General features: G+C 42.9%; 1 pseudogene; it reads left to right on the top strand.

The window, feature by feature from the left end:
• The first annotated feature begins 1,299 nt into the window (after positions 1-1,299).
• On the top strand, positions 1,300-11,198 carry LOC139028021 (olfactomedin-like protein 3B; annotated as a pseudogene).
• The last annotated feature ends 217 nt before the right edge of the window (positions 11,199-11,415 follow it).

Consider the following 11,415-nt stretch of genomic DNA (forward strand, 5'->3'; position numbering starts at 1 on the left):
TCCATGTTTCCAGAAGGGGTCACTCCTGCTAGAGCCAATTACTATATCACAAAGTTTGTTCATGTTACACATGCATCTCTTTATCCCTCCATCCCTCCATATTTCTGCCCTTCCATCTCTATGTCTTTCCATCCCTCCTTCCCTGCTTCATTGAGGCCTGAAATACCCTTACCACTCCATACATATCTATGTGATTAAATACAGCGTGGTTTGCAGTAGGCTTATCTTTAGACTCCCTGCTGTTTTTTAAGGAACTATAGAGAGAAGCACGTTATAAACAAGGGTTTGGAAAATTGCTGTTGAATATGATGAGGATGATAAAATATCTTGGATTTATGAAGATCCTTAAACACACACACTCCAACACACAGCTATACACAAACACTCACACTCGGTCTGAAATCAACCACAAGGAGACTAAAAAGGTGGATGTGGACCAGAGGAGGAGGTGAAGGAGAGGGTGAAGGACAGGGTGAAGGAGAGGAAGGGAGAGGGTGAAGGACAGGGTGAAGGACAGGGTGAAGGAGAGGAAGAAAGGGGGAGAGGAGGAGGATGGGCACTCCAGAGTCTTGGGTGAGTAGAGAGAGGAGCAGTGGGAGGCAGTTGGGGGAGCTCTGATGTCTTGCACAGGATGATTGCCTTTGATCTAGAGCCTTTATTTTCCTGCCTGACAGAGACTTGGCTGAGAGAGACCTGTTGGCTTATGGAGCATGTTTACAGTATTTTTAGACTCCCTGCTGTTTTTTAAGGAACTATAGAGAGAAGCACGTTATAAACAAGGGTTTGGAAAATTGCTGTTGAATATGATGATAAAATACCTTGGATTTATAAAGATCCTTATATGAAGCACTTGTCTTTGCAAGTTTTTGAAATGTATTAGATTTGCTGCTAGTACTGTTCTAACCAAACAACTGTGATGATGTACACCACAGTTAAGTTTTGCTTCATGACATTTGACCTGAGTGAACTTGATAGAGTTTAGCAGGATTTTCATTTCAAAATATTGTTGAGAGTAGTTGCAGAAGTGATTGAGATTGTGAGCTAAAACATAGACAAAGACAGATTACTATAAACTCTGAGAATTCACCCAAAAGTACATGATAGGGATTTGGTTGTACTCCAGCTGCAAATCCATAAACAACAGTTTATCTCTCAGTCAAAAGTAATGCACACACACACACACACACACACACACACACACACACACACACACACACACACACACACACCTGTCTCTTATACACATCTAGATGTGTATAAGAGACAGCACACACACACACACTATCCACCATGACAACGATGGTCTCCTTCCTCCTCTCCTTAGCCCTAGTCCTCACCAACGGTCAGTATTTGTACCGGGCTCATGGATTATCTGGAAAACAGATTCCTTACTATTGAGGTAAGAGACACACTTCTAACCAACCATTTTATACTGTACAACTACCCCTGAAGTACTGTAGAAAAAGATACGGGCTAGAAACAAGAATCAAGTTTCTCTTTTGAAGGTCAGGGAGAAAAAATCTTGCTGAAACAACAGCAGAATACTGTAAAATCAAGAAATAACATATTTGGTGAAGTTTGGTTGTGGTTTTGGCTCTGGTATTCTGCGAAACTTATATACAGTTGAAGTCTACATACACCTTAGCCAAATACATTTAAACTCAGTTTTTCACAATTCCTGACATTTAATCCTTGTAAAAATTCCCTGTCTTAGGTCAGTTAGGATCACCACTTTATTTTAAGAATGTGAAATGTCAGAACAATAGTAGAGAAAATTATTTATTTCAGCTTTTATTTCTTTCATCACATTCCCAGTGGGTCAGAAGTTTACATACACTCAATTAGTATTTGGTAGCATTGCCTTTAAATTGTTTAACTTGGGTCAAACGTTTTGGGTAGCCTTCCACAAGCTTCCCACATTGAGTTGGGTGAATTTTGGCCCATTCCTACTGACAGAGCTGGAGTAACTGAGTCAGGTTTGTAGGCCTCCTTGCTCGCACACACTTTTTCTGTTCTGCCCACAAGTTTTCTACAGGATTGAGGTCAGGGCTTTGTGATGGCGACTCTAGTACCTTGACTTTGTTGTCCTTAAGCCATTTTGCCACAACTTTGGAAGTATGCTTGGGGTCATTGTCCATTTGGAAGACCCATTTGCGACCAAGCTTTAACTTCCTGACTGATGTCTTGAGATGTTGCTTCAATATATCAACATCATTTTCCTCCCTCATGATGGCATCTATTTTGTGAAGTGCACCAGCTCCTCATCCAGCAAAGCACCCCCACAACATGATGCTGCCACTCCCGTGCTTCACGGTTGGGATGGTATTCTTCGGCTTGCAAGCCTCCCCCTTTTTCCTCCAAACATAATGATGGGCATTATGGCCAAACAGTTCTATTATTGTTTCATCAGACCAGAGGACATTTCTCCAAAAAGTATGATCCTTGTCCCCATGTGCAGTTGCAAACCGTAGTCTGGCTTTTTTATGGTGGTTTTGGAGCAGTGGCTTCTTCTTTGCTGAGCGGCCTTTCAGGTTAAGTCGATATAGGACAGGTTTTACTGTGGATATAGATACTTTTGTACCTGTTTCCTCCAGCATCTTCACCTTTGGTGTTGTTGGTGTTGTTCTGGGAATTATTTGCACTTTTCTCACCAAAGTACATTCTTCTCTAGGAGACAGAACGCTTCTCCTTCCTGAGCGGTATGACGGCTGTGTGGTCCCATCATGTTAATACTTGCGCACTATTGTTTGTACAGATGAACATGGTGCCTTCAGGCGTTTGGAATTTGCTCCCAAGGATGAACTAGACTTGTGGAGGTCTACAATTTTTTTTCTGAGGTCTTGGCTGATTTGTTTTGATTTTCCCATGATTTCAAGCGAAGAGGCACTGAGTTTGAAGGTAGGCCTTGAAATACATTCACAGGTACACCTCCAATTGACTCAAAATATGTCAGTTAGCCTATCAGAAGCAGAAGCCATAATTTTATGGAATTTTCCAAGCTGTTTAAAGGCACAATCAACTTAGTGTATGTAAACTTCTGACCCACTGGAATTGTGATACAATGAATTATAAGTGAAATAATCTGTCTGTAAACAATTGTTGGAAAAATGACTTGTGTCATGCACAAAGTAGATGTCCTAACCGACTTTCCAAAACTATAGTTTGTTAACAAGAAATTTGTGGAGTGGTTGAAAAATTTGTTTTAGTGACTCCAACCTAAGTGTATGTAATCTTCCAACTTCAACTGTATATATATACCTTAAATGTGTCGAATAAGCAATCCAATTAATGCAATCTCTGTTCAACTCATCAACTTCGCTGGCTGAGGCCCTTTGAGAACATCAGTGGATGTTAGCTGTCCTATATGTGCCTGAGTACTATTCTTATTCCCTTCCATCAGCATGCACACTAAACAGTGTGAAACTTCATCAGAGGCAAAGTATTGTGTTGGGCAGTAATAATTCAATCAAGAGTTTGCAAATGTATCTTGGCACTGTAAAATATTTATTTTGTGAAATATAATATGCTAGGTCTATGAAAGTATACACTGCCCTCATATATTGTAGTTATTCTATGACCTGTCTTCACTGATAATGCCAAGTTTGATTACAGTATATGTTGAGTCCAAGAAGTGGAATAAATATGCAGCTCCATCCTGTCTGCTGTAGGCCCACAGTATTATTAGCTACAGTAATCAAGGTATCCGTCATTTCTATTAAAGTTAATTGAAATAGTAATGTTTCCATGAAAAGTTCATGCTCCAATCTATCCATTCATTATGACCATAAGGTAAATCGGTTACGGTTATTTTCTTCTTTTGAGGCCATTCAGAATATAGCGCTGAAAAATATGGGAAAATATTGTGAGAATACAAATAGGATTTGCTTAAATGAAATGAATAATTTGTTTATCATTAAACTGTTCCTGATCCCTCTGGCTCTTTTTCTTCAATATTCCTCCCAGGGTGCTGCTGGCTCGACTCCTGCATTAGTCATTTGAACAAGTCAATTCATTTTTTTTCCTTCAGTGAGATTCATTCCAATCCAACAAGTGACTCAAGAGAGAAGTAGAGAAAGTGAAACTGAGACAGAGAGGAAAAATAATCAGTTGTTATTATTACTTCTCATTCTCAGTATCTCTCCCTGTCAATCTCACTCTGAAAGAATCACTGTTGTTCACTACCACTGTATCAGACCACCGAACAACGTTCAGATAATAAACAACACAGGTCTTTCTCTTTGTGAGGCTGTGAAAGTGACATTGATGAGTAGGTGCTGATACTTTCTGCCTCAGTAAATTATTAGACAATCTGGACCCTCTCTTTATAAAAGTATCCGCCGCAATTGTTGCAACCCCTATTATGAGCCTGTTCAACCTCTCTTTCGTATCGTCTGAGATCCCCATAGATTGGAAAGCTGCCACGGTTTTTCCCCCTCTTCAAAGGGGGAGACACTCAAGACCCAAACTGTTACAGACCTATATCTATCCTACTCTGCCTTTCTAAAGTCTTACGAAAGACAAGTTAACAAACAGATCACCGACCATTTCGAACCCACCGTACCTTCGCTATGCAATCTAGTTTCCGAGCTGGTCATAGGTGCACCTCAGCCACGCTCAAGGTCCTAAACGATATCATAACCGCCATCGATAAAAGACAGTACTGTGCAGTAAAACTAAATGCATGCACTTCAACCGATCGCTGCCCGCACCCGCCTGCCCGTCTAGCATCACTACTCTGGATGGTTCTGACTTAGAATATGTGGAAAACTACAAATACCTAGGTGTCTGGTTAGACTGTAAACTCTCCTTCCTAGAATCTGCTTCCTATTTCGCAACAAAGCCTCCTTCACTTATGCTGCTTAACATACCCTCGTAAAACTGTCTATCCTACCGATCCTTGATTCGGCGATGTCATTTACAAAATAGCCTCCAACACTCTACTCAGCAAATTGGATGTAGTCTATCAAAGTGCCATCCGTTTTGTCACCAAACCCCATATACTACCCACCACTGCGACCTGTATGCTCTCGTTGGCTGGCCCTTGCTTCATATTCGTCGCCAAACGCACTGGCTCCAGGTCATCTATAAGTGTTTGCTAGGTAAAGCCCCGCCTTATCTCAGCTCAGTGGTCACCATAGCAACACCCACCCGTAGCACGCGCTCCAGCAGGTATATTTAACTGGTCAACCCTAAAAGCCAACTCCTCCTTTGGCCACCTTTCCTTCCAGTTCTCTGCTGTCATTGACTGGAATGAATTGCAACAATCACTGAAGCTGGATACTTATATATCCCTCACTAACTTTAAGCATCAGCTGTCAGAGCAGCTTACCTGTCACGCCCTGACCTTAGAGATCCTTTTTATGTCTCTATTTTGGTTGGTCAGGGCGTGAGTTGGGGTGGGCATTCTATGTTGTGTTCTATGTTGTCTAGTTCTATGTGTTTGGCCGGGTGTGGTTCTCAATCAGAGGCAGCTGTCTATCGTTGTCTCTGATTGAGAACCATACTTAGGTAGCCTTTTCCCACCTGTGTTTGTGGGTAGTTGTTTTCTGTTTTGTGTATATTACCTGACAGAACTGTTTCGTTTTCGTTCTTCCTCGTTGTTATTTTGTTTAGTGTTCAGTTTTGATTAAATTTATAAAATGAACACTTACCACGCTGCGTTTTGGTCACCTTCTTCCCAGGACGATCGTTACATTACCGATCATTGCACCTGTACACAGCCCATCTGTAAATAGCCCACCCAACTACCTCATCCCCATATTGTTATTTTTTTTTTTGCTCCTTGCACAACAGTATCTCTACTTGCACATCATCTTCTGCACATCTATCACTCCAGTGTTAATGCTAAATTGTAATTATTTTGCCACTATGGCCTATTTATTGCCTTACCTCCCTAATCTTACTACATTTGCACACACTGTATATAGATTTTTCTATTGTGTTATTGACTGTACGTTTGTTTATCTCATGTGTAACTCTGTGTTGTTTGTGTTGCCCTGCTTTGCTTTATCTTGGCCAGGTCGCAGTTGTAAATGAGAATGTGTTCTCAACTGCCCTTCCTGGTTAAATAAAGGTGAAATAAAAAAATGTAATAAAAAATTTGGAAGGTTGTGTGTTTCTAACACCAAAACGTATTAGTTACCTCAGAACTGTTTAAAGCCTAGACACTGAGACATTTGTGTTTGATTGTAATGAACGTGTCGATCCTTTAGGGAGACTACATTCAACCATTACAATTAAGTGATAATGCCAAAGAAGGCGGTGTTTGGAGGATATATTGGCACAGGTGTTGTTAGGCCCAAGACAAAGTAACATTTTTACGTCATAGATTTAGCAGTTGGTAGCTTGTGGAATAGACACTGGCTGGAATGCGGTTTTAACCAATCAGCATTCAGGATTACACCCACCTGTTGTATAATTAAGCAATAAGGCCTGAGGAGGTGTGGTATATTGCCAAAATACCACGGCTAAGAGCTGTTCTTAAGCACGACGCAATGCGGAGTGCCTGGATACAGACTTTAGCCGTGGTATATTGGCCATATATCACAAACCCCCGAGGTGCCTTATTGCTATTATAAACTGGTTACCAACTTAATTAGAGCAGTAAAAATAAATGTTTTGTGATACCTGTGGTATATGGTCTGATATACCACAGCTGTCAGCCAATCAGCATTCAGGGCTCGAACCACCCAGTTTATAATAATGCTTAATCTTGGGTCACACACCAAATCAACATCCTTGATAACACATGATCTTCTTCCAGGATTGTATGCTCATATGGCACCAGCAGTCTAACCGCTACAACACAGAGCTGCGGCACTTCAAGAAGCAGACTGCTGAGTTTATAAATGGACTAAACAGGGACCATTGTACCTTGTGCCAACACCTGGAGGGGACAGGGGTCCGGGTGGACCGTGTGGAAAGAGAAATGGACTAAGTCAAGACCCAGAATCCAGCTAGGGCCTGTGGGAACCAGGCAGACAGAATGGTGGAAGTGGACCAAGAGTTGAAGGAGAGGGTGAAGGAGAGGGTGAAGGACATGGTGAAGGAGAGGGTGAAGGACAGGGTGAAGGAGGGGTGAAGGAGAGGGTGAAAGACAGGGTGAAGGAGGGGTGAAGGAGATGGTGAAGAACAGGGTGAAGGAGGGGTGAAAGACAGGGTGAAGGACAGGGTGAAGGAGAGGAAGAAAGGGGGAGAGGAGGAGGAGGGGCACTCCAGAGTCTTGGGTGAGTAGAGAGAGGAGCAGTGGGAGGCAGTTGGGGGAGCTCTGATGTCTTGCACAGGATGATTGCCTTTGATCTAGAGCCTTTATTTTCCTGCCTGACAGAGACTTGGCTGAGAGAGACCTGTTGGCTTATGGAGCATGGTTACAGATTTTTTGCCTTACACTAAGCATTATACAACTATTGGCAGTTGGTGTCCTCCCCTGAAAATAGGCAACACACACACATTTATTTCAAGTATTTTATTTGCAGTTGGACCTACGTTTTGAATCAATGGGTAGCTAATAGTTCATTTGGGGCGGGTTGTACCGGTCTCCTATTTGTACCGCATGGACACTTGTCTTCTGTCTTTATTACCTACACAACCTACACAACATGACTCCCAGCAGGTTTGTACAAATAACGTTGTGATTCAAAGTCCTATTTCACCGACAGTAGGTTAATTTGGTCAACTGTATAACATAGCATGGAAAACACAGAGAAAAGAGTTTCAGCATCATATAGAGTTTCAGCATCACTAGGAGTTTCAGCATCACTAAGAGTTTTAGCATCACTAAAAGTTTCAGCATCACCAAGAGTTTCAGCATCATAAAGAGTTTCAGCATCACTAAGAGTTTCAGCATCACAAAAGGTTTCAGCATCACAACGAGTTTCAACATCACTAAGAGTTTCAGCATCACACAAGGTTTCAGCATCACGGGTTTCAGCATCACTAAGAGTTTCAGCATCACAAAGAGTTTCAGCATCACTAAGAGTTTCAGCATCACAAAGAGTTTCAGTATCACTAAGAGTTTCAGCATCACTAAGCCTTTCAGCATCACTAAGCTTTTCAGCATCTGCATAGCCTCCTGAGCGATCAGGGGGTTCGGTAGCACATTAACATTAAATAAAGGTTTATAAAAGATTAAGAAGTAGTTTATAAACCAGGAATTATTAGTTTATACATTAGTTTATAATAAAAAACAGTTATAACTTTAATGTAAAGCGTTTACCAGGGGCTCTTAAGGTGTCCGCAAACATAGGTTTGGTTTGCGCCTAGCAGAACTCGGCTAGGCGACGTGAACATCTGTGCTCGCATACTCCCTAAAGCTAAGCGGTGATATTATTATTTGTCACTCTTGAGCCACCGTAGCAACAACATAGCCATACCATTTCCTCAAAAAAGTCTGAATTAATCTAAGATAACTCAAGAAATCTGTAATTAATTTCTAAGTTTTTTCAGAGGTCTTAGTCACAGAATTTTACACCTAACTAAGATGTTGGTGCAGTATTTCTCAAGTGAAAAAATGTGTGTGAAAACTAGTCGTCTCTCGTTGAATGACAACAAACACTAAATCCCGTCCATAGTTCCCACTCCTACTAGGAATACTACTGTTGAACAATCACAGACGAAGGGACATAGACTTCGGCTACCGACTTGCCTCAAGAGAAAATGGCGTGTGCACAAACAGCTCCCCAAAAAACTTTGTTGTCTTGAGAGATACAATTTACTGTTGATCAGCAAAAAGCTCTTTGAAGAAAATACCACTTTACTATACTCCAGCATATCTGTATCCCACTCATCTTGCCCACACTTGTCCACTACGTGAGTAAGACATTTAAGCATGTTAACCCTCACAAGGCTGCTGGCCCAGACGGCATCCCTAGCCGCATCCTCAGAGCATGCGCAGACCAGCTGGCTGGAGTGTTTACGGACATAGTCAATCTCTCCCTATCCCATTCTGCTGTCCCCACATGCTTCAAGATGTCCACCATTGTTCCTGTACCCAAGAAAGCAAAGGTAACTGAACTAAATTACTATCGCCCCATAGCGCTCACTTCTGTCATCATGAAGTGCTTTGAGAGGCTAGTTACAGTAAGGATCACATCACCTCTTACATGACACCCTAGACCCTCTTCAATTTGCTTTCCGCCCCAATAGATCCACAGACGATGCAATCGCCATAGCACTGCACACTGCCCTATCCCATCTGGACAAGAGGAATACATATGTAAGAATGCTCTTTCATTGACTATAGCTCAGCATTCAACACCCTAGTACCCTCCAAGCTCATCATTAAGCTCGGGGCCCTGGGTCTGAACCCCGCTCTGTGCAACTGGGTCCTGGACTTCCTGACGGGCCACCCCCAGGTGGTGAAGGTAGGAAACAACACCTCCCCTTCACTGATCCTCAACACAGGGGCCCCACAAGGGTGCGTGCTCAGCCCCCTCCTGTACTCCCTGTTCACCCATGACTACGTGGCCACGCACAGCTCCAACTCAATCATCAAGTTGCAGATGTCACAACAGTAGTAGGCCTGATTACCAATGATGACGAGACAGTCTACAGGGAGGAGGTTAGTGGTGCCATGAAAATAACCTCTCACTCAATGTCAACAAAATAAAGGAGCTGATCGTGGACTGCAGGAAACAGCAGAGGGAACATGCCCCTATCCACATCGACGGAGCCGCAGTGGAGCAGGTGGAAAGCTTCAAGTTCCTCGGCGTACACATCACTAACGATCTGAAACGGTCCACCCACACAGACAGTGTGGTGAAGAAGGCGCAATAGCGCCTCTTCAACCTCAGGAGGCTGAAGAAATTTGGCTTGGCCACTAAAACCCTTACAAACTTTTACAGATGCACAATTGAGAGCATCCTGTCGGGCTGTATCACCACCTGATATGGCAACTGCACCGCCCGTAACCGTAGGGCTCTCCAGAGGGTGGTGCGGTCTGCCCAACGCTTCACCAGGGGCAAACTACCTGCCTTCCAGGACACCTACAGCACCTGATGTCACAGGGAGGCCAAAAAGATAATCAAGTACATCAGCCACCCGAGCCACGGCCTGTTCACCCCATTATCCCCAAAACCCCATCAGTACAGGTGCATTAAAGCTGTGGCCGAGAGACTGAAAACCAGCTTCTATCTTCAGGCCATCAGACTGTTAAATAGCCATCACTAGCCGGCTTCCACCCGGTTAGGCAACCCTGCACCTTAGAGGCTGCTGCCCTATGTACATAGACTTGGAATCACTGGCTACTTTAATAATGGAACACTAGTCACTTTAATAATATTTAAAATAATGTTTACTCATCACATATATATATACTGTATTCTATTCTTACTGTATTTTAGTCAATGCCACTCCGACATTGCTTGATCTAATATTTAAATATTTCTTAATTCCATTATTTTACTTTTAGATTTGTGTGTTGTTGTGAATCATTTCTAGATATTACTGCACTGTTAGATAATACTGCACTGTTGGAGCTAGGACCACAAGCATTTCGCTACACCCGCAATAACATCTGCTAAATACGTGTATGTGACCAATAAAATGTGATTTGATTGGGTGACAGACAGTGCTGTGTTTCTAGTGGAGGTGGCGGACCATAGACCCGTGTAGAGCCTCAACCCAGAGACTGTTTTGGACATGGCTGCCAATGAGGAAGGCCTCTGGGTTTTGTATGCCACCATCCAAGAGTGAGACGCTTAACCTGGCTAAGATGGTCTGAGACAGCCTGGATATAGAGCAGATGTGGGACACATAGTGTCCTCGGGAGAATGTGGAGGCAGCCTTCGTAGTCTGTGGGATGGTCTATGTCAGGGCTGCCCAATCCTCTTCCTGGAGATCTTCTGTCCTGTAGGTTTTCAGTCCAACCCTAATTTAGCATATCTGATTCAGCTAGTTAAGGTGTTGTTGAGCAGCTAATTAGTAGAATCAGGTGTGTTAAATTAGGGTTGGACTGAAAACCCACAGGACGGTAGATCTCCAGGAAGAGGGTTGGGCAGCCGTGGTCTACAACACCAGGAAGCCAAGTCGTTCCCAGATGCAGTGTGTACTTGATGTGAACGATATGGTAACCAGTGAGGAGGCTCCTCTCTTGTACCAGGAGGTATGTAGCCCACACCAGTCTGAAGTACAACCCTCAGGAGAAACAGATCTATGCCTGGGACGATGGCAACCAGATCCTATACCAACTGTCCATTTAAAAAAATGTTTTTACCTTTATTTAAATAGGCAAGTCAGTTAAGAATAAATTCTTATTTTCAGTGACAGCCTAGGAACAGTGGGTTAACTGCCTTGTTCAGGAGCAAAACAACAGATTTGTACCTTGTCAGCTCAGGGATTTGATCATGCAACCTTTCAGTTACTAGTCCAACACTCTAACCAGAAGGCTACCCTGCCACCCCATGAAGAGGAAGCTAA

The sequence above is a fragment of the Salvelinus sp. IW2-2015 genome, linkage group LG7, assembly GCF_002910315.2.
Source record: "Salvelinus sp. IW2-2015 linkage group LG7, ASM291031v2, whole genome shotgun sequence".
NCBI lineage: Eukaryota > Metazoa > Chordata > Actinopteri > Salmoniformes > Salmonidae > Salvelinus > Salvelinus sp. IW2-2015.